At 36.0% G+C, this 22952-nt stretch overlaps 2 long non-coding RNA genes across 2 annotated transcripts in view; one reads left to right on the top strand and one right to left on the bottom strand.

Annotated features, from left to right (window-relative positions):
* The window catches only part of LOC148969403 (uncharacterized), a 232314-nt gene that overhangs the window by 19633 nt on the left and 189729 nt on the right, over positions 1-22952 (top strand). The gene's annotated exons all lie outside the window — the stretch shown is intronic.
* On the bottom strand, positions 5778-8269 carry LOC120459842 (uncharacterized). The gene is made up of 6 exons (XR_016149577.1): positions 7990-8269; positions 7465-7519; positions 7311-7362; positions 7158-7201; positions 6970-7030; positions 5778-6868 (listed from the first exon to the last, which is right to left on the bottom strand). It is a non-coding gene; the product is annotated as an uncharacterized LOC120459842 (long non-coding RNA).

Raw genomic sequence — 22952 nt, 5'->3', positions numbered from 1 at the left:
ATCCCAAAACAATTCTTGACGGACTTATAATCACACATCAATCAACTAACATAATATTGTATCTACAACCTCTGTATGTGTCTATTATGTTTGGATCACATATAAATCATGTAATTGTTATAACTATTATATGTGTGAATGAAAGTGTTTCGTGTTTCCTATCAGTAAGATCGTATGTTCTTAATTCAGAAAATGGCTTTAGTGAAATGTTTTGTGGTCTTATAATAGTGTCATATCTAAATTGTATTCTCTGTACTCTGTCTGCTAAAGCTGTAGAGTAAGGGGATTAACGGGAGAAACGGTGTTTTAGGCTCTCTCTTGTCGATTCTGAGGATTCTGATTGGCTTGCATGGCTTTGTCCTTCACTGCCGCTAATAGGTTTGGCATAGTTATTATGGCGCTCGATGGCGTATTTATGCGGGTGTGTGAACAATGTTATTTTTCTTTTAGCGTCAGTTAGATGAAGCCGTAGGATCGCGTCATGTAACTGACGCTAAAGGGCGCCTAAAGCGTCAAATATTGAAGCATGGTCAAAAGGTGACGCCTTGGGGTGAGAATGTGTTGCTAAAACTCATTCTTTCCTCACTCTCTTTCTGCAACTCGTATGAATGTGTGTGTGCATGTGATTGTGTTAGATATTAGTTTTATGTGTTAGAATACTCAAAGTCTTGTTTATATTTTAAAGAGAATTGTTCTTGTGTTATGTGCTTACAGATTTAATGTCTTAAACTGCTGATCTAAGTTACCTCGCTAATAAATAGTGTTTCATTATAGTTTGGATATTTATATCCGCTACATATTTACGGCCCGTTCGAATGAACGCTGGACGAGTCATTTGCTCGGCCATATAATGTAAGTGATTCTGTTAAGATTCCCCATAAATGAATTGATAATTCCATTTCAGCTAAATTGGCCTGTCTGGCAACTTATATATGATACATAAGTTGTCTTACAAGATGAAAACTGACATAAAGGAAAGTTATTGAACTAATACTCTTTTCATGCTATCCCACAGGCAAAAAAAAAAAAAAATTAAAAAAAAAAAAAAAACCTTGACAGCAACATTTTTTGGTAACTAAAAATGAATATTTAAAACCATAATTCAATCAGTTAAATCTTTAAGCATAAAAGGTTCATGGCTGTTGACTTAACTACAAACATTTGACTTATTAAATAAATATAATTCAGTGTCTATTTGAATGTGCCTTGGTATAATGCTCTCACATAATTAAATGTTCTCTAATCCAACCTGTTACATTTTCTAATTAGGCTAATGAAATTGACATTTGACTTCCGCTCGCTAACAGCAAGAAGGCATAGGCTGGACCTGCACCACTATGAAGAGGAGATACACAATACTGGAAGAATATTAAAATTCAACAGGAAAATAATTACTGTTGCTTATTTGAAGGAAATAAAGATGACCAAATAAATTGTGAATACTTTGTGTATATAAAGCTGTGGTGGTTACGTCATATATCTTCTACCCTTCAACCTGGCATCCTCCCATTCAAAACAGTAATCTGGTTCATTTTCGGCAGGAGCGATGATATGTGTGTCATCAATAGCCTACATCCAACCAGACCGGAAATCATAAAGGGAATTATATTTATTCTGTTACTTTCAGAGCTCACAGCAAGATGTTATCAAGTGAACATCATTTATCAGATTACCTCATTTAAACCGATTTTTCCACCACTGACTTGCAATCAAGTGAATCTCTTCTTTGATGGCTCATATGGGTTTGTGTCCAGGAAACAACACAAAAACACTTTCCTTCCCGCTCTGATACAGCAGCCTGATACCAGCCTTTCTGACTTGTTTTTTCTGGTCAAAATATCTAAAAGTTCTAAAATCAAGATGCATTTACTACATACGAAAAACTCATGGTAACCGTGTGAACTGACTCTTGGGTATAAGTTGCCTTTCTTTTAGAAACAAGCTTGACTTACTCTGCTTTCTTGGGTTTAACATACCTTCTGAAACAGTTTTTTTTAATTTTTTTTTTAATTTTTTTTTTTTATAAAAAACATGTAGGCTACCAGGCCTGGAGGGGCTGCCACTTTTGTTTAGTTATCTATTTAAGTGAGTTAAACATTCACCGGTTCCCGCTTCTGCAGCCTTTAACTTTGCTATAATCACTTTCACAGACCTTTACCTTGACTGTTCCCTGTGGGTGAAATGACCTGCCTAATTCCACCCTTGTCATTTTAAACACTTATTTTTTAATATAAAAAAAAAAAAAAAACTTGCTATGTTTACTGTGCTTGACTAGCTAAGACTTGTCACAGCACTTAGCTACATATTTTTGCTCTATTGTTGGCTTGATTGCTTTATTGTCCTCATTTGTAAGTCACTTTGGATAAAAGCAACTGCTAAATGGTCATAGTTCAATGCAAATAGTTCTGCGGATGTTAAACTATAATGCAGAGAAGCATGCAACTTAATACAAGCAAATAAAGTAATGAGCATAGTCGACACTGCACTGCAGCTCAAGCGCACAACATGCAATATTGCATTGCAGTGTACAACCAACTGTACAACTATGAATATCCTAACTATGTGCTTTTGAAGTCAAGCCCAGAGGAGACTAGATGCCATCTCTTGAATTGAGTATAATGATTGTAAGTATGTATTGTCATATATTGTCAAATTTCCTAATTATAAGTGACTCTATACCTTTTAGCATGGATATCAGGACCTTTTTTTTTTTTTTTTTAGCATATCAGGCTCGTCCCGGAATCCGTGTTGAATCCTCAAGCAGCTCTTGAGCTAAAAAAAAAAAAAAAAATGCATGAATATTAAATACTTATGCGTTTCCCCAATTATCAGATAATGGAAAATCACATTTTTTATATTCTTATTTTTCAAATTACACAATTGTATTTCACAAGTGATGGATTCAGGTATGTAGCTAACATAATAACAGTAATATTTAGAAACACGGACCCACATAGCAAAAATTAACAAGAGCGCAATTCCAAAAAAGTAAAGACGGGATTGGAAAATTCTGCGCATGATTACTAACAATGTGAAAATTGAACATCACAGGATCATATGGATCATTTCCATAATGACCAATGCAGTCAAGAGTAGGCTATGCAAACTAGAGTCTGGTTTAAGACATGCTTTTTTTTTTCTTTTTTTTTTCAAATAATGGCGCTTGTAAATTGACAAGCGCATACCATAAATCACCCTTGCAAGATTCATTTAAATACTTCCTTATATTTTTTCGCTTGAAAGGAGTAATGCATATGTAAAAAAGTCAGCTTCAAAAATAACCCTGTCCATGCTAGGGGTGTGCACGAATATTCGATCTGTAAATATTATTCGAAAACTAAAATAGTATTCGAATTTTACTATGTTGCTTTGCTGGCCTTAAATGCAGTGAATCCATGATAAATCCTATGCACTAGCTCGCAGTTATAATTAAATGCACTGGGTGGCGCTGTGGAGTGTGTTAACAAGTTTTGTGTATTTGATCACATAGCTATGTTGTCGTCTGCCTCGAGAAGTTTGGAATGTGCTTTCACATCTGTATAGTTTGGTTCATTTGGTCTGGACTAAGGACGAAAAATTATACTTTGCATCACTTTCAGACGTTTTGGTTCCTTTTCACACCACACTGATTGCCCTGGTCCGAATCAGTTGATGAGTTGATTGAACAAACCAAAATGCAGTCACGTGATAGCACACGTGTCCGCGAGTTCTGGAAGTTTCCTGCACGTGAAGAAAGAGGAGGAAAATCCGGCAGACATGCAGAGAAATCGCCCGTGTATGTTCAAAATCAGCATGTTTTATCTTTTCGCAAATCCCCTCATAAACAACAAAATCTAGACGCGATATGAGAGATTCACTGTGGAGTGCGGACAACTTCAGTGTTTGTGATGAGAGTTTAGTCAAGTGCAGCAGAACACGGTAAGTCAGTTAGCGCAAAAATGCCAGTTCTTTGGCAGTTTGAAAGTTTGTGTCTCTGAAACGTCTGTCATCTTTGCCTTTTCTCACTCAAGCATAAATTGCGGAGCCCCTGCATGTATTTTTTTTCTCAACATAAACGTCAAACAAACACGATAATCATATGCTGACTTAAGTGTGTGTTGTGTACCTACGTTTCAACTAAAACAAAACTTTAACATTTTATATATATATATATATATATATATATATAGTAAGCTTGTTGTGTACATTGCCTAATTGTAAACTTTTTTTTTCGTTAAACGTCATGTAAATAAATTAATATTTGATTTATATGAACCTGAATATTCGAATGCAATATTTTTGAAAAGTGCCAATCCTTAGTCCATGCCTTTTCAGCGCTAATCTTTCACTTAGCTTAGTCTTTAGTTAATCCATTCAGTATTTTTTAATACCCAAAAGAGGGTTTGTGCTGGTGGAAGCTGTAAATCTGGCCCTATTTTGCATGATTATTGTAGGTAAGTATTAAAGTTAAAGTATTTTTCTTCTGCAAAAATTACCCATTCACACTCAAATTGAGTCATAGCTGCAGATCCTTTTTTTTTTTTGTCAAAATGTGCAAGCTGCTCTTTGATCATGAAACTAAAGAGTTATTTTTACTATATATATATATATATATATTAATTATAATTATTTTTTTAATTTTTTTTTTTGTGGTTGTAAACACTTTAAGGGAACATTCCATTCTGTTTGAACATTCTTAAACTAGTAATATTTGAAAGAAAAAAAAAAACAGATAAATGTCCAACACAAACATTTCAGAACAAATCTTTTGTGCTTACATTTTAAGGACATTATTAAAGATCAGATAACTGAATGAACATTTTATTAACCTCACTGGAATAATGCTTGTTCATAGCTTTGAAATAAAATTGCCAGAACGTTAGATGAATACAATACAAATCAGCTTCCCAAGATTGTCTATACAAGACTCTCCTTAAATCTAGTGATTTATATAAAAAGTGTTTTTCTGTAGTACTGTCTTGTTTTTTTTAGTACTTTCATGTTTTTACACTGGTAAATCAGGTAGCTTGACCACAATAGTCTGGTGCTTGTGCTCGCAGGTTGTGTAAGGGCATGTATGAAGGGAGCATTCAGATGGGAATTTCAGAAAGATTTGTCTAAAACTCAATATGATGCAGCCACTTTTGTAATCATCTTTGGAATAATGCCTCATAAACTGTCCTCTGAAATTGTCTCCCGTGCTATAACGTTTAGATTGCCTGCAACCCGCTTGAAACATTTTTGCTCGGATTGATCTGTACTGACATAGTCACTTTCATCTCTTTTTGCAGAGCAATCATAACCCATTTAATTTAAGCTCCAGACACTGCATGAAAAGTGGGGTTTTCGTCCCCGTAAACTGCCGGAAATCTCCCTAATTTTCGGCAGTTAACGACAATTTACAGACTGTGAACGTCGCGTTCGTCTGTGACACATATTGACGGAAACGAACCATGACGTATACATGGAGCGCTCGCGGAGGTGTGAATGGCCCTAATTAGCATATGAATAGCAGCACTGCGCGCGCCTTGCCAGAGAATGGCTTGAATTTCCTCACTCAGTATTGGTTGAAATTCACTACATTTAAACAAGAAAATCACTCGTGATTGGTTGGCAGATCTGTTACTATTGGTCAGCCGACATAAAATTATAATAATAATAATAATATATATATATATATGTATATTCATATGATATGCTATTATGTTGTATATTTATGTCATTGTTATCCTATGGACTAAATTATTATTACCATCAAGGACATGAATTTATTGAGGAAAGGAACATTTGCCACATACTGTTTATTCAAAAAATAGCTTTATTAGAACAAACACACAACTATGTACAAAGCATAGGAGAACATCTTCAAAGCACAGAAAACATGTCCTCCACCCTCTGGAAACATGGGACAACATACATACAGCACTACAGTTATACAAATAAATCAATAATATATTGCATCTTTATTCAAAAATAAATTGCCCTGAATGGCATCAGAATTGGGCAACAGATATATCGAACACAGAAGGCAGAATTATGAACGAATAATAAGGATGTAATTTAAAGGGATTGTTCACTTTGAAATTAATTTTTGATATGTTTTATCTTATCTCAAGGGCGTCCAAGATGCAGGGGTCTTTGTTTCCACAGTATTTTCAATTTTGATATTTTTAGGTCAAACCGTTGTTGTCTGTCAGTCATATAATGCAGGTCTATGGTCACCACCTCAAAGAGCATGCACAAAGAAGACCAAATTAAACATGATTTAATGACTCATAAATTAAGTACACATTGATGGACTAAGACACGAAATGAGCGTTTTGTGAGAGAAAACAAACAGTATTTATATTGTTATTGTATAAATGTGTATATATATACATATTTAGATATACACAAAAATGCAATATATCTTAATATGTTTAGATCTTCACAGTAAAACTTCTGAAATCTGTGTAAACAATGAGTGACGTACCAGTGCAAGATCGCTTCTGGCACTTTCCGCCGCATGCGCAGATCATATATATATATATACACACACAAACACACACACTGTTCATTTTCTCACACAAACCGCTCGTCTCGTATCTTAAGCCATCAACGTGTACTTACAGTTATGATTCATTAAATCATGTTTAATTTGTACTTCTCTGTGCATGCTCTTTTAAGAGATCCCCATAGACTTCCATTATATGACTGATGCCCTTGATGTAAGCCAAAACATTTAAAAAAAATAATTTCAAGTAAACTATCCCTTTAAAACTCTTAATTCAAGTCCTGTAGGCTTGGCTCATCAGGGCGAAGTGAATCCAAGTCTTTGCGACGCGTGCTTGAGGTTCACCTTGATGTACATACACCTCAGTGGCTGTGGAACCGAATTTCATGACCCCTACTGCAAAGTTGAAAAAGACAATGATTTAGATGTATGCAAAGGCAATCTGCCCCAAGTCCCCACATTTGTAAGCAAAAATATGTTTCTTCTGCATCCACTACCTGGTTTCCTTCAGGCGATGGCGGATGTCGACCAGTAGTTTCAGGACCTTTTTCTGGAACACTGAAGTAAACAAACACATTTGGTGATGTTTACAATACTCTAATTAGAATAACAAAGTTTGCTAGCTCACAAGGGAGAAGGTGTCTATTAAAAGTGTCTTCTCCACTGCCAATAGATCAATACTTACCACCAGGTTTCAGTCACTGCATCTCCCAGTCTCAGTCACTGCATCTATACCACAAACAAATGTGTTATAAAGTTATTATCAAATGATGAAACTGAACAGATTTATAAGATATTTAATAACTTGGTCAAACATTTATAACTGAATATAACATGCCATGTTCCAGTTCTCTTTGGCGTTTTCACCACTGTCTCACGCTCAAAGTCATCTATAAACACAAACGTTAATACAAATTAGTTTAGTTTTACTTTTTATTTGACTGGGGCCTGTTCAAAAGAAAAGAGGATAAGATCACAACACGTAACGTTACCTCGTTTAGGTGTTTTTTCTCCTATCAGCGAAGGACACCTCACTCCTTACAGTCCCTGAGAGACAAAACAAATCACAAACACCTGAAGATTTCACTCCATCATACAAAGTGATGCAATTTTACAAACAAGGATAGCCTACACTAGAGCATACAAGCACATTACGCGCTTTATGTTTCATGACCCTGGCACTTATTATTTTTTCATAATTTCTGACGATATTCACAGTAAACGCATTGGGAAAAGCCAATTGAACACTCAGTACGAGTTAGTGCAGTACAGTTACTACTGTACTGTAGTACTAACGTACAGTTTAGTGTCCCAAATTGTTCAAATTGAAACGAAACTAAAAAAGAATTAAGAGCAGCAAGCTAACGCAAAACAAAAAACTGTTCCGTTAGGTTAACACCCTTGGACATTCGCGGCAGTAATCACAGCAGATTTGTGAAGTTTAAGACAATAACGCTAAACTACCAAACACTATAAGTACACATGGACATAGAATTCACTAAGTTGGACGAACTTACCTTCAATTTAGAGGAAAAGATGGGTTCACCAGCGATCATGACGGCGAAGCAGGCTGAATATCTGTGTAGTTATTTCTGCTTGAATAACACGCCACATGCCTGGCACGTTGCCTCAGCCAATCAGAGTGGCTGACGTTACAGGTTGGATTATGATGATATGCTGCCTCAGCCAATCAGAGTTACGTTTACTGATTTTTGACTCAGGTTGAAAGGCTGTCGTCGGCTGTCCTTTTCTGCTACTGTTCATTTTAAATTAGGAATAAGGTGGATATACCCAAATAGGCTACCATGAAATGTAAAAATACATATATGCATAAATAAATAACTTTATTAGGCTACTTAAAATAAATAAACCAGTAAAAACATCAAAATCATATATTTTTGAAAACTACTTCTGTAAATGTTATGATGAATCTTGTAATTGTATTAGGAAAATTTCATATTCATAAGAGTAAAATGAATAATTCTAAACCTTGTTTGAAGTTTTTTTTTTTTGGGTCTGATTTTCAGTTTTCAGTATATTGAGTCTCTCAAATGTATCTATAAAAATGTAGTGATACAATTGTATTTGCTAAAGAATATTGAAGCTAATTGAAAAGTGAATTATGTGTATGCTATTTTCTTTCTTTAAATAGTACAAATTACTGGTTTCTAACTTTCTCTTAAATCATAATATTATACACAATAGAGATAGTCCCTTTCCTGTTTTTATTTCATTTGTTCAATTCTGTCCTATTTTTATTTGTTTCTTATTTATTGTGAAATTATTATTTGTTGATTGATATCTTTTTGGATGTCATGTTGCAATGTTAAAAAAAAAACACACACAAAAAAAAAAAACACGGTAATTACTGAGCCTGATCTATTTCTACCAGAGATTGTCTTAGAATGAAGTTCCTTTCAGAAAAATGTTACCTGGGGTGAAACTCCCCTACCCTTATTTGCATGTGTATAGCTCACAGCATTTTCATTTACATGTCAAAGCCTCCTCTAGATTTAGGAGAAGGGGGGACAATGGGGGGACAACTGCCAAGCAAGGCCCACGTCAATTTCCGGCAATTCACGGCAGTTTTGAGTGTTACCTGTAAATTGCCGTGTGCAGTCGTAAACCTGAACTTCCACGACAATCTACAGTGCCGCTTACTGACGAAAATCCCACTTTTCATGCAGTGAGACAGTTCAGACAATTGGGTAGATCATTAAAAAAACCTACTGATGACACATTTAGAAATAAAAGCAAAGGCAGGTTGTCAGTCTGCGCGATCGAACGAGTATACTTACCGTGATGATTTGAGTAATCTTCCTTTATATAAGACTTCTTCACGTCTAATTGTAAAGACAAAAAGTTATTTGACACAAATGTGAAATTCTCTAATATGTGAAACAGTCGTCTATGCCTTTTGTGGCTTTGTGCTTTACAGACGTGTTGAAAGAGTAGATCAGTATAAAGACATGGCTTTTGAGTTTAGAAAAAATAATGACGCTGAAGCATTTTGAAGTTCCCAGGCGGTTTGGGCTTGTCTATCAGGTAAGTTAAGAATGCTAAAAATATCTGCCGATAGCCACTGACCCGCAAGTCTCTACGGCGCTATTCATTTAGAAGGTCAAGGTCTTCGGATTAATGTGCAAGCACTTGGATACAAGTCGGGGCTAATTCTTTCAGCTGTCCATGGGGAGATTCTGAGGTAAATGAATGGTAGGTAGGCATTAGTGCTTGTTAGAAACTCACAGTTGGCGCTAAATAAATATACAATTCAGTGAGCTGTGGGTGTAAGAGCATAAATGAGGCAATTTCATCATCTCTCTCCCATAGCTTATGTTTATAGAGATAGTTCAGAGCTTTTTAACTTGCTACTTTATTCTCTCCAAAACTGGTGGTCTATCTACAATTATTGTGTAGGCTTGGCAAATTCAGAGTCATGGAAGGACCACATTTTGGTATTTGGTTGTGACACATTACGCTAGCTTTTGTGACAGGGCTTTTTATTTCAGTTATTCACCCACACGCTGTGTTTCTCTCTAATCAGCATCCAGACTAATTAAGCACACGTTTCTGCATCTAAATGTTAGTGTTTGTTGGATGTCGACCAATCCATTATCTCTTGTTTTGAGAGTTCCCTTTAACTGGCACCTTAGCGTGCCATTTGGACCCCTGCAGGATGTTGAGTGAGATCGTCCTATTCATCACATAGTCATTAAGTCCAATTTAATAATGGAAACTAGCAGCCCACCCAGTCAGAATGATCTACTGAATGGCATACAAATGACACGCACATCTTTTAAGTGTGCGATAATTTTAACTTTTCACAATGCAAAGTCTAATTAATGCTGTCTTTCAGAACATAGAAGTAATCAGTTCAGAGGAAAAAATGGCTGGCATGGCAACCTTTACCTGTCATGAATGCTATTTTCACATTCATGTTTTTTGCACATTTTTTTTTCTTTCTATCCATGTCGATGATTATAACAGACATTTTTGAATGCGGTTTAAATGTGAGTCATTCAAAGTCACAAGAGCACTTTGGGTAGTGGCTGTATGCTAAATAAGAGCATAATTATAGCTTTAAAGTTCACAGTATATGTTTGAAAATCCTTATTCAAAGGGCATAATGAGTAATAATTTTTTGACGGCATCCTTGAAAAAATAGTGACATTTATAAAAATCCACGTTTCGCTCCTATCTTGAATCAAAAATCCTGAGGGAGACAAGTCTCTTTCTTATTAACACCTTTTTCTCCCATAATCAACTCTGACAGGGCATCTTGTGAGCATTTTGCGGCATCCGGCATCAAAGAACCGTGGATCAAAAAGAGTCCAAGCAAACCAACACAATTATAACCAGCTCCGTAGGGAGTAAAATAGAGAGTCTCAGCATTTTTTCCTCTGATGGAAATGGCAAAACATCCCGCTCTCAAATTCCAAGTTCTTCACTGATTTAGTTTGGGGAGAAAGGGATTGTTGGAAGTAATGTGTTTTAATAAGTTAGGAAACACATGGGATGGATTTGATTCAAGCTGTTTGTTCCCTTTATGGAGCTTATTAAACGGGAGCAGCAGATTCTGGCCCATATGCTCATGCTATCTACAACTTTATGCGGCTGTTGGCATTGGTGGTGAGATGAATTATTGAATTGGTTAACGAAACTCATTAAAGCATACTGCACCACAGAACATGGGAATATTTTGCTTCATCCTCTGAGCTGTCTAAATAATGAACAGCTGAAACTATTCAGCAGAGCTTGAGAGTAAGTGAGTATACAATATTCCTCAACATTCTTGACAATATATTAAGCCATGAGATGGGAAACAAACTTTGCAATTTCTTGTTTCTATATAGCCAGCTTGTGAAACCTAGCTGCAGAATCTAAAAAATCTAAATCTTCAGTTACAATCTTCGGTTTTGCTCGAATCTTTTCCTTGTCAGAATGTCGGATCAGTCACATTCACTTCGATGCTAACGTATGCAAATCATATATAAATGGTGACTTGTGGCAGATTTTGACAGTAAGTGACAAGAGTGGCAAGCGAATCAAATGACACAGCAGTACAAATATTAGATTTAAAATTGTCCTTGCCCCATTTATTGTTTCAACAATAATTTGGGATGAATGCTAAGGGGCTAGCCTTATGTGCAGAACATTTGTGCCTATACTGAAAATCATTATTATTATGTGCGCTTAGGGAAGTACAGTCAAGTTAGATAGCATCTAACTGGGTTATTTCTTTCTGTATTCTGCTGATTTGCATTGTGCTTTGGTTAGTTGCACTGTTGCTAAAATATGGAGTTGGGGTGTGATTAGCATCGCTAATGCTGCAGCTCTGCATTCCCTTAATAAAACTTGAAGTATACTTATTTTTTTGTTTAGTTTAAATTTCAAGTATATTTTTTAAGTATACTATGTGTAGTAAGTATATCAATATCAATGTACTAGTAGTATACTTGTAAGTGTACTTTTTCAATACTACTTGGGACTAAATTGTCCTACTTTTAAGTATGCCTATACTTTAAGTGTAACAGCAATAAACTTTGAGTACTCAACTAACAACTACATTTTCCGTTTTCAGTACTGTAACTATACTACAAGTTAACTTATAATACTGATAGTGTACTAGTTAAATACTTGTAGCAGATTTGTAAGTTTATGAAAGCACACTTTGGAGTATACCCCAGTTAACTACTAGTTTCAAATCATCCAATATGAATTAACCCTTAGAGGGATAGTTCACCCAAAAATGAAAATTAAGTCATTAATTACTCACCCCCATGCTGTACCAACCCCGTAAGACCTTCGTTCACCTTCACAATGAAGGTATTTTTGATTAAATTTGAGAGCTGTATCACTACCACATAGGCACCCTAAGGGATTTAAACTTTAAATATTCCACAGTTGCTCAATTTGAAGTTTATCAATCGACGAGAATAATTTTTGTGTGAAAAAAACAACAACAACAACAAAAATAACGACTTTATTTGACTATTCCTTTTCTTCCTTCTGGGCCTGTGACGAGAGTTCAAGAGATTTCCACGACGCATGCGCGAGAACTGAACAAGGAGTAGTAGAAAAATAACGTAGTTCTTGCGCATGCGTCATGGAAATCTCTTGAACTCTCGTCTCACGTGTGTGTGTGTGTGTGTGTGTGTGTGTGTGTGTATATATATATATATATATATATATCTCGTTATAGGTCGTTATATGTTACACAAAAAATGTTATTTTAATCTATTTGTGTGTGTGTGTTCCACAGAATAAAAATAAAGTAATTAAGGTTTAGAACGACATGAAGGTTAGCAAATGATGGGAGGATGTTCATTTTTAGGTGAACCACCCCTTTAATATTGAAGCCCCTCATTCTGTCTGTTGATTGTGGGTAGTAAGAAATGTGTGAGCCTCCGTTCTGTCACTATGCAAACTGGAGCATAGTGAATGCTTAATGTGGATGCGATTAAAGCATTGCTTTGAATTGCTATGAATATTCATGCGTTAAAGCACAAATGTGCCCCAAATGCATCAGCTCTTAAGGTGACACCATCAACATTTAGACTTCCCTTTGCCATGACACATTTCACTTGTAGATTTTTCTTTAATTGTACTGTCTCCATGCTTGCTGTTTCTAATTTCATATTCAGTCAAGATAAGCAATCATGTGTTCTTCAGCATAGCTGAACATAAGAATAATTCATGAGTAGTTGTGTCTTATTCCATCTAGTCATTGCTTTAAAGCAATGCTTAGTTAAAGAGAAAAGCCTCATTATCATTATTCTGTTGCCATGGGATCCTCTTCTGGAGAGCTAGTTTGGAAGCAGGGAAAACGAGTTATTTTAAGCCCTTGATTTTTTTTTAAGTCACTGATTAATGTGAGTAACAATCTTTTTTAACCCATTTAATCCCAATTTTTTTTTTCCCAGACACAAAAATATTCCAATCAGGTCCGCAATCTTCAGTAAGTCATATTTTCGACAATGATAAAACTGTTCTAAGGAAGGATGTTCAACAAACGACTGTAGATTAAACAGAACCTGGAAAATATGAAGTCTTAGCTCAAATCACTTTGGTACTAATTTCTTTCAACCATAGTCCATACATATTCCTCTCAATGTCTTATGATTGGTTGTTAAATATCCCGGACAAGCCCCCAATTGTTACGACCCCTGAATTAGTTTAGGAGTTTGGGAGTCCTACATATTAAAGAGGAACATATATAAGCCATGGTTTGTACAAAAGACCCATGAATCCAACTTACTGTGCAAAAAGCCAATACCTTTATTTAATGTAACAAGGTCAATAGCAAAAGTGAAATGAACCAAGACGTGGATGGCGCCAAAGAAAATAAAATAACAAAACCAAACGAAGTCCTCCTGTTAAATAACCTTTAATCCTAATTAAGAAAATAAATAAAACAAAACAATAATCTTCAGTGTCCAAGACGCCCTACCTAATCTCCACTATCAGATTCAAAAGTACAGGGAGTGGCACTCGCCCCTAACCTTGTGTACTTATACACTGCAACACGCAGGGGTTTTCATTTTGTCTGTCACGTGACATGCTACCTGTCTATCTCTCTCTCCGCACTAGTAACCTTCAGCAGTCTGCTGTATTGCAAGTTACATAAAGCCAGCGAGACGAACACAGGAAGAGTTCACTCATACATTAACTCAGCATCACACAGATCGAACAAGAACCACAGTCTTAACAAGGTATACAAAGTCATAATCAGAAAGCTGCGTGGTCTGAGTCTCAGCGAGCCAAGCTTCTGTGGAAACGTCTGGCGTGCCCTCTTATTCCCCAGAAGGGGAGAAGCGAGAAGGGGTGACGTCAGCTCTAACAATGATTGACAGGTCACTTGGCCAATTGCGGGTACCTGCAAAAGCAAAAGTAACCGAGAGAGCGGGAAGAGCAACACGAGAGCACACACACAATCAAGAATTGATTCTATAGTTATGTGCATTTGAGTATATGTGCGCAGATTTGTAATTCCCTCATGCCTAAACGAACTACTTGTCTTGTCTATAAATTTGATTCAGAATTTTTTTTATTTTATCACTTCTGGGTAGGGACACAAAACAAATTCACAATGCTTTATGTGTGGAGTGGGAAAGGGATCCTCCATAGGGAGAGGCTAGTTGGCACTTCAGCACTGCAGTGTCCGCGTCGTCAGGTCCAGGCTAAGATCCTCATCAGACATGGATATGGCTTGGATCCGGCAGGCTGTGGGAAAACCTCGGGAGAAACAAAGACACTCAAATTTGCGTAGATGCCATTCTTCTTATGATGAAACGCATACATCAGGATTTAAGGGAAGTGTTCCTAGTTCCGGCTGACCTAATCTATGCAGCCTAACGTTGAATTATAGTCTATAATGTATTTTGTGTATGCTAGGGTAAAGAGATGTGTCTTTAATCCAGATTTGAACTGACAGAGTGTGTCTACTTCCTGGACAATGGTAGGAAGACTATTCCACAGTTTTGGTGCTAAATAGGAAGAGGATCTCCCGCCTGCAGTTGGTTTTGATTTTCTAGGTTTTATTAACTGGTCGAAATTTTGAGATTGCAATAGATGTGAAGGACTATAATGCGTTAAGAGCTCGCTCAAGTACCGGGCTAATATGGTCATACTTCCTGGTTCTGGTAAGAACTGGAGCTGCTGCGTTTTGTACTCGCTGTAGTTTGTTTATTAAGCATGCAGGGCAACCACCCAGTAGAGCATTACAATAATCTAGTCTTGATGTCATGAACGCATTAACTAATTGTTCTGCCTTTGTCAATGAGAACATATGATGTAATATTTTTGAGATGGAAAAATGCGGTTTTATACATACTAGACGAGTGACTTTCACATGAAAGATTGGCATCAAAGAGCACACCTAGGTTCCTAACCGACGACGAAGACTTAGAGCAGCCATCAAGTGTTAGACAGTATTCTAGGTTATAACATGTCAACTTATTCTAACCCTAACCCTACCAGTCTACTAATACTGTACTAATACTCTACTGAGGGCAACGTTACTTATAGTCAACAGAACGTGTTAAAGGGAACATCAAAACAAAGGGAAACTAAATTCTTTATTCCAAACTTTCGACCTGTGGCATACAGTATATTTTGCAGAATGACTTTTACTCTTTTTTTTTTTATCTTCGACACTTATATATCTTACCAATATATAGTGGGCTCCAAATCTTTGAGACTACTAATGAAAATTCTTCTATTTAGATTCATTTCTAATTTAATATATCTCATATTTAGTCAATAAGTGGCAGAAGTCCAGTGGTGCAATGCAGCCTGCTTCTAGGGTCGCATTTCACACGGATTTTACTTCAGATTTCTCGTCAATATATTATTATTCCATATTATTATATTGCTCATAGATTTGTTGTTTCACCTCCACAGTAATAACAAGCCACACGCTTACACACAGCACTCAGCCTGACTTCCAACAAAGGCCTATGACATCATTAAGGACTCACGCTGTTGTTGAAGAAAGGCACAGTAGCTAAGTTCATTGCTCTTAGGTAAATATCTTAGTCAAGTGCAAACATATGTTGTTAGACATTGAAATTACATTTCCTTCCTTGGTATAAATATCTGACGCTTACGCTTATTAATATTTGCAAATATATATTTGATGACAAAATCAATGAATTTTCTAGTGTGTTTTGTTTGTTCATACTATCTTGTTTTTCAAGCTGATCATAAGCCTGGTGACATTTTAGGGAAATTAGCTGGAAAGTGAACACAAGTTTGAGGCAGTCATGTCTTCAAAAAAGCACTCTATCTGGCAAAATACTTGTCAGAATTGTCTGTTGCCCATTGTCATCAAAATTGTTAGTTTCAAACAAACTGCCCTGCAAGGCCAAGCATCATATATGGATCACAACAACCTCCAGTCTTTTGTGAACGAATTACTTTTTTTTTTTCTAGAAAAGAACACACCAGCAAAGATCAAATGCTGTGAGACACATTTTGATTCCTTCAGTAAACCTCCAGATTCCTTCAGTAATCCTTTCACTTGTATGCTATGAAATCTGTCTGTATTGAACAAGATGCACATCAACATTACTTTGTGTGTTTAAGTGTTCAATAAGAGAGAGCTTGCTCTTCCAAAAGATTGATTTCTAAATCCCATTTGTCTTGATGTCTCAACTGTATTGTGAATAGAAAGAAAGCTCAGGCAGGTACAGTACAGTTATACTTAACCCTGTTTTGACCTGCTGTTGTCCTACATGGTAATTGATGCTATTTGTATGCTGCTTTGTAAGAACCATACACATTATGGATGGACCATTAAGTTGTCGAAGCTTGTCAAAAGAAAACGCATCTGTCCGTAATGGTAGACAGACTCCAGTATGATACAGGAAGGGCTACTGACGCACACAAAGGGAAAATAATAGCATGAGGGGGAAACTAATTTGGATTAGCTGAAAATCTAAAACTGTAGATCTTATTTGAAGCCACACAGCAACAGTATTATTTCTGCATATCTCCTAGCAACCACATGGTTCATTTTGTTCTGTCTTTGTGCTGCAATCATTAGGGTCTTAATTCTTAGATTGTGTGGCTTGTATCGACAATGCATTAGTTGTATCATAATATTATTGCATTATGATGAAATTACCATAATGGGAACAAAATAATAACTTGCTTAATGGGAAAACTTAATGGAAAGGAACATCTTGTGTCAAACCAGAGCCTAGATTTTCACTTATTTGTCATGCATTACTTTACTGACTTTACTTGCAAAACATCTACTCAAACATTTGTTCTCATAATCAGAGCCGCCCCGAGCCTTTTGGGGGCCCTAAGCAGAATTTGATTTGGGGGCCCCAGGGCCCCTCCCACGATGCGGAGTCACCTGTGTTTGACGATTATTGACACAAATGTCAAGCAGTCATGATACACTGAGGTGATGTATTAGGCTACTACAAAATTAATAATAAAAAAAAAATAAAAAAATAGATGCCTACTTAAATAAAAAAAAGTTTTAACAGTCTTAAAACTGTCTCAAAACATATAAACGAAAAACAAAATGCTAAAATTATGACAAAACTGAGAAATTAGAAACATAAGAGCAAGGTTTCAACAATGATACTTAGGCCTATTGTTGAAAACTAAAAATATTACTATTTCTCAACTGTCTCAATAGAGAGTAACTCTTCTCAAAATCTTTATTATTATTATTATCATTATCGTAACAGACTTTGTTAGTACATGACATAACCAAAAAAGTCTGTTACTATAAAAATGGTACTGATGTTCTGGCGCTCGTTGTATTTGTGTATGCAACGCATTTTTCCCCTCGGGGCTTGCCGTAGATATGTCGTGCGCACTTGGTAGGCTACTGGAGTGTCGCAGGTTTTTGGAGGTCTGATGTGTGATATAATAAAGTAGAGAAGAGTTCAAACTTCTATGTTTATTATTTATTCAAGCGGCTAGCCTCACACCTTGAAGGTTAAGTTCCCCTGCCGGCTGTTTTCTCCAATACCGATACCGTGACTAGGCGCAGTTGCGCACAAATTGTCTAGAAGATAATGCGCATGACTTAACGCTGAGTTAATATAAAAAGACCATAAAACCTCACTGGATTATCAGCTTTGTTCAAAAATACTTTATTTATTTTTTTTAAACTTTTTTGTAGTCTGAAAAAGACAATCACAATAATGGTTTTGGTAGAAATTGCTTTGGTATAAAAAAGAGTGAAACTATAGACAGTGTTGGAAATATTTGTATTTATGATGATGTTTTAAAATTATTTGGTTAAATAATAACACAAAACAATACAAATATTCATAAAAAATTCATAAAAAATAATAAAAAAAACAACAAATAATCATATAGGGTAAACTCAAGTTAATTGGGACACTTTTTGCTATTACGATGACTGGGGAAAAAAAGAGCACTGTCATAGTCTGAACAATCGGATTGGGTATCTCTAAAGCTGGGTTAGGTTAATGGCTTGGTAAAACCTCGCAGAAAAAGTGATTGTGAGTGCTGAACTTTAAAATGACATTGACGTTGACCACACCACAGGAGAAAGCGGCTTCACGTTGCCCCTATGAAAATGAACAAAGAACTCCTATAGATCACGCAACAACATGACGCCTTCACAGTATTTCAATAACATGGGCACCCCATAGATAGATGCAGTTTTCACTTTCAATTGCATATTAGTTTTGTGACAGTTTAAGGACCATAAGCTGTTCAATCAGAGAAGAACACCATCTGCGAGCAAAAACAACACTCACAAAAAAAAAAAAAAATCCTTGGGAAATTACTGCAGATTTAACTTGGTGGATGAACCAATCTTTTTGGAATGAGACCGAAAACTATAGCACTGAGTCAGTCTGCAGCGCTCCTGCTTTTGAGGTGTTACTCCCGTATGTTAGTGAATCGCTGCTCCTCAAGTGGTGTTCTGGCCCCGATGACTCATACCATCTGTTAGCAGCTCTTGTACCATCATGTTTACGTGTTCTTTACAATAAAAACAAAGGTGAAGATTGTATTTTTTTTAATGAGTTTGGTTTAGAGATGGTTTTAAATTTGATTTACTGTTAAAGCATCAAGTTTATATAACTCTCATTTTTAATTTGTTGGGTTAGATCAATTTAATTACTTTGCAGATTACTTTTGGATTTCTTTGTTCTCATTTAGTACATTTGAGATGAACTTTATATTATTTTATTAAGTACAAAATATTAAAGGCTTCGTTGTCCTTAAACCTTGCAGCAAAAGTTCAGTTCAATAGTCAACTTAAGACATTCTACCTAATAAAAGTACTTTGCAACTACTGTACGTGTCACCTACCAGTCAGAGTATTAGTAGACTGTCTGCTTAATATCAGCTAATATCAACTTTATTTTGATGCCCCCCCAACAGACAGGGGGAGAGGGGAGGGGTAACCAAACATGTAAATTCTACTAAAACTGTTGAGCTTTAGCCATATAATTACTTTAATTAAAGCTACAGTCCACCGTTTTTCCTCTTTTGTTGCCATCTTTGTTTGAAATCTGAAATTGCATTAATTCGTGGAATTATCAACTTTACATGAGTTGTACTTCAACACCCTCGACACAGCACGGTGTGGATGAATACAATGTTTGAGGAGAATGTGCAGCTGTCAGTCACTGCGCCGGTGTGGATACTGGCATTCAGAATCACAGATTATTGTTTTTGGAAGTATGACCAACATAAGAGGTTTCATAAAGGCTGCAGTCTCTTTTTTTTATAGCCACTCAGAAGTCCAAAGTCTTTTGCATTTTACAGCGGATGAATCTGTGGTCACTGGTGATTGCCATTTGAACCTTTCTGGATTCACCAACAAATTGATAAGTTTAATTATAAAAAGTGCTGTGAGAAAAGGCTATAAATCTCCGCCTCCAGCATCCTCACACACAATATAGCTTATACTAGCCGAGACTCCTTTTTTATGTGTACAGATGTGACGTAATGACGCAAAGACTTGCTCGGATCTCCCGCAGAAATCACCGCTTACCGCTTTGAATCGAGCTAATGCAAGCAGATAGTTTTGAATGCTGGTTATGTATTTTATCAAATATGTATTTCGGATATTTTTTAACACCAAAAAAAAAAAGCTATGAAGTGCAGCTTTAAAAACAAATTAAAATAACTTTAAATTATTATTCTGATTGTGTATCTTAAATTTACTGTACAGAATCAATCAAGTCAATAAAACTAGACTTTAATTAATATTAATGACGTTACAATTACAGATTTATTTAATAGCACAAATATATATTGTTTGAACACATATACCCACACAAACCATCAAAATTGTTGATCTTTAATGTGGCTAATATATTTTCTTCACAATGACTAATTTTCTACAATTTTTAATTTCTTTCTTCTGCTGAACACAAAGGAAAATGTTTTGAAGAATGTCTATAAACAGACAGTTGATGGACCCCGACTTCCATAGTAGGAAAAAAAATCCTATGGAAGTCAGGGATGTCCGTCAACTGTTTAATTTGATTTGAATTTTCATTTTTAGTGAATTATTTCTTTAAGTCAGAAAATACAGCCTTTTGATGATATGTGATTTGTCTCTTTATGTTGGCCAACCACACAGACAAGCGTACTGCTGCAGTGCAAGCCCTAATGGCCTAATACATATCTGCGTTGTACTGTAATATGAAAGTACCTTTAAAGGTATAGTTCTCTTTGAAATTATTTTTTGATATGTTTTAGCTTACCTCAAGGGCATCCGAGATGTAGATGTCTTTGTTTCCACAGTATTTTCAATTTTGATATTTTTAGGTCAACCCGTTCTTGTGTGTCAGTCATATAATGGAATTGTATGGGGTCCTCCTAAAAGAGCATGCACAGAGAAGTCTAAAATAAACATGATTTAATGACTCAAATGTAAGTACGCATTGATGGCCTAAGACACCAAACGAGCGGTTTATGTGAGAAAGAAAACAGTATTTCTATCGTTTTTACCTCTTGTAATCAGAGTCACGTCCAAGTGATCTGAAGGAGAGGGAAGTTGAGAGAATGTTTTGCCAAAATAACAGACATCTTTATTTTGTCATTTTACGAAGGCCAAAATAAAATCATATCCCAGAATCAGAAAGCTTACCTCACCATTTCTGAAGACCACCACATGCTACTGCTATATGCACATTTGCTCTGTGCATAATGACAAATGGTCTTTAAAGGTTTCACTGTTTAGGTCAAAACTCTTTCCATGCAGAAGCGGAAACAGTCTGGCTTTTCTATTGATCTCCCAAGTTAACAAATCTCATTATCTGTGAAAATGATCTCCGAGATACACAGAGGAGAAAAAAGCTGTGAGCCTTTCTTTCAACATGAGAGGGTTATTTCAAGTACTCTGTCTGGCTCTGAAAACCATTAGATGCAGGCCTTGTTAAGAGAAGACATGGTGTTCTGATCATTTATACCATAACAGTATGTGATCTGCACATATTTAACTAGATTGTCGAACAAGTACACTGTCATTTTCTAATACAAAGACAAACATTTTAACGCATTGTGGGCTTTTGTGACCTCTCTTTGACTATATCCAGTATAAAAAGGGGTCTGATCATTTTTGCTATGACTGACCATTTCATGATAACAAAACCTGGCAAACAAATCTAAGCTTCTGATATTATATTACTGGGAATAAATGAAGTTCAGTAATTTCACTTAAATGGCAATGAAGATTACCTATTAATTGTCATTTAAGTGAAATTACTGAACTTAAATATACAAGCTTGATAAAAATGGTCATTTTAGAAGAAAATTTCAAATGGCATTTAGAGGCTTTTGCATCTGAACTCTTCAAATGTAAATGGGTAATTTATGATGCCTTTTTTGAATTCTGCAAGTAATAAATTCAATCCAGGCTTATTGGAAATACACGTGTGCGGTGCATTTCTGCAAAATTATACATTGCTTGCACAATTTGGCCTCTGCACTCTACCGGATAATGTATTAATAATTCGATATTGTTTTGAATTCAATTTTATTCAAATTTATTCAAATTCTGATAGACCTGATATGAGACAAAAAGGCAACACTAAATAACACACAAACATTTGCGCACTATATGTTTGGCCATGATTGCAAATGATTAATTTTCACCTACATTGTTTTATATGTAATTAATAAGGTACGAGAGGCTAATATTGCTTTTATAAAACGGTTACCACACAATAAATGTATTAGTGCAACTTTCATGAAGTAAAATCACCAAAAACCTTCCTTCCACTAAAAAAAAATTGGCCCTGACTGTGACCAGCAACAACGTTCCAATGTGTAACATGCATGAAAGCTCAAATAAAAACAGAAATGCAGTGTTGCGCAGTGACAAATAGAACCGTTGGGTGAAGTTGTCATAGATGTGTTTTATCATGAATAAAGCACAGCTATTGACCAATCAGAATCAAGGATTGGAACTAACCGTTTTATAATAAGAATTTTAACAATTATATGGCTGATTTAATTGAATTAAACTCCAGCAAGGTTAAAAAGGGTCAGCTCGAGCGCTCGCTCAAATAAAAAAGTTCTAACATGGCCATGCTAATTTAATCTACGAAGGCAACAGCTAAATGGCACTACAATAACCATTGTGCTACTCTCCTCTCTAGACAAGTCATACCTATAATTGTGCTTTTTAAAGTTCTCCTTTCATCGTCCTCTCTGCTGGTGCACCTCATCTCTTTTTATCACCCTCTCGGACACCTTTCTGTTCCCTCGTCTCGTCTCGTTTCGGCTCCGGTCAGATGGGAGCAGCTGTCGGTGTCTAACTGGGTAACTCATTACCTGGCAGCTCTTATTGAGCCAGTGCATAGCTGTGTCGGGATTTCTGAGGCCGACTAAAGGTTATATCAGACTGTAACATGATAATTTGAGATGTATACACAGTGTGTCAAACACATTAAGCCTAATTAATGTTGACGGCAAGGTCAAGTGCTCTCCTTCATTGACAACAACATGCTAAAGGCTTCTT

Source organism: Pimephales promelas, chromosome 23 (assembly GCF_988280905.1).
Source record: "Pimephales promelas chromosome 23, fPimPro1.hap1.1, whole genome shotgun sequence".
NCBI classification, from domain to species: domain Eukaryota; kingdom Metazoa; phylum Chordata; class Actinopteri; order Cypriniformes; family Leuciscidae; genus Pimephales; species Pimephales promelas.
The sequence above is the reverse complement of the archived record's forward strand: the minus strand, read 5'-3'. Positions and strand labels throughout refer to the sequence as shown.